The 2,097-nt window shown below is 41.2% G+C and overlaps 1 pseudogene; it reads left to right on the top strand.

The window, feature by feature from the left end:
- Positions 260-883, top strand: LOC102174399 (annotated as a pseudogene).

Genomic DNA, 2,097 nt, shown 5'->3' on the forward strand with positions numbered 1-2,097 from the left:
TAAGGCCGTGCTTCTCAAAGAGGGTGGAGAAAACCATAGCAGATTCCCCAGGGGTAGGTAAGAAAGTAAGGTGCTTGTGGGCGTTTACACTTTGTAGAGTTTCCTGGCTGACTGACACTCTCCACCAGGAAGAAGGGCGCAGCTGGGAGTCTGGCCTGAGGGAGTGAGAGCTGCTGCAGCCAGAGAAAAACAGTCAAAACTGCTTGAATATCCACATCCACAATTCAGTTTCTGCACCTATCAACAGTTTTAATTCATCATGGATAATCTGTTAGCAGAAGGAATTCAGCTGAGGGCTAACCAGGTTACTGATGAGTCTGCGGAAAGTACAAGGAGAATCCTGGGTTTAGCCATTGAAGCTCAGGATGCAGGAATCCCTACACTGGTTGAGCAAGGGGAACAACTGAAACACACAGAAGGAGGCATGGACCAGATAAAGACATGAGAGAAGCAGAGAAGACTAACAGAATTCAATAAGGACTGAGGCCTTTGTTTATGTCCATGTAATAGGACAAAGAACATTGAGTCTGGTAAAGTCTATAAGGCAACATGGGGAGATGCTGGAGACAGCTCTCCTAGCAATGTAATAGTATCTAAGCAGCCAGGCTGAGTGACAAACGGTCAGCTGCATCAAGTGACCACAGGAGCAGCCAACGGGTGAATACGTTAAATATATAACAAATCATGCCAGGGAAGATGAAACGGAAGAGAACATGACTCAAGTGGGCAGTATCCTAGAAAACCTAAAAACATGGCCCTGGACATAGGCAATGGGATTGAAGCTCACAACTGACAAATAGAACAGATCACAGAAAAGGCTGACACCAATTAAGATCATATTGATAATGCCAATGCCAGGGCAAAGAAATTCACTGACAGTTAAAGCTACTGCTGTACTTCTTTACCATTTATTTACTTCCCTAGCTCCTCCTTCAAAGTCGTTACCTTTCCAGAGCTTGAAATTTTGTTATGTGGGAAAATATCTAGGAATAACAGCCCCTTATTTTATTTTATTTTTTTGGCTATGCTGCTCAGCATGTGGGATCTTAGTTCCTCTCCCTGGGATGAAACTCATAGCCTCTGCAGTGAAGGGACGGAGTCTTAACGGCTGGACGGCCAGGCAAGTCCCCCTACTTTTTAAATTCTCTCTTTTTCCCTTGAGGGTAGACTGCTGCTTCTCAGTCTATACTCTAAGGTTGATTTTTCATGTATCCTTTATAGTGTCATTTTTCATCCTCTCTGTTTACTTTAGCAGGTTCTTCTGCTTCCAAGATTTGGAAGCATTGCCAAATGCAGCCATATGAAAGGAAGCTGGGGGCAGTGGGGGCAAGCGCAGGATGGGAGGCACAGTAAAACCTGCAGACCCTACCTAAAGCCAAGTGTGGTGTAACCACAGTGATCTGCTGCTGCTGCTGCTAAGCCACTTCAGTCATGTCCGACTCTGTGTGACCCCATAGATGGCAGCCCACCAAGCTCCTCTGTCCCTGGGATTCTCCAGGTAAGAATACTGGAGTGGGTTGCCATTTCTTTCTCCAACCACAGTGATCTAGTTGAGTTTAATTTTAACTTAAGTTACAGTTATTGCCAATTTAGAACAATGCTTGGTTTTGGAGTCTGTATACACAAAGTTTTTGTCATACATCACAATTTTGCAAACTTGGCACCAAAAAGAGGGAATGTATTTTCTTAAAGTGAGCTTAATTTCTGAACTCTTGGTGATTCATCTGGGTACACAGATTTGGTGATCTCACTTCATATTGCACATATAGGAACACTTTTTGTTTTTATATTATTAATAGTATCATGGTCCTATTACAGGCCTATTAACTTCATAAATTTGTCTTTGAAGAAAAATATGTAAATATGTATGTAGTATAACATGAGAATTCTCTTTACAGCAGGCTTAAAATTTTTTGGAAATGTTTAACAAATTATATCACGTGAATTCAAATTTATCTTAATGCCAAGAATTTTGTTTAGACAGGAAAAAAGAAACTTGTTTTGGTCTCAGGTAGAAAACAGATTGAGTTTATGTCACTTTAAATTCTTTTTTAAAACTAGAATTTACTCTGTTTAACTAAACATGATTTAGAGGAC

This window comes from Capra hircus, chromosome 10 (genome assembly GCF_001704415.2).
Source record: "Capra hircus breed San Clemente chromosome 10, ASM170441v1, whole genome shotgun sequence".
Lineage (NCBI taxonomy): Eukaryota > Metazoa > Chordata > Mammalia > Artiodactyla > Bovidae > Capra > Capra hircus.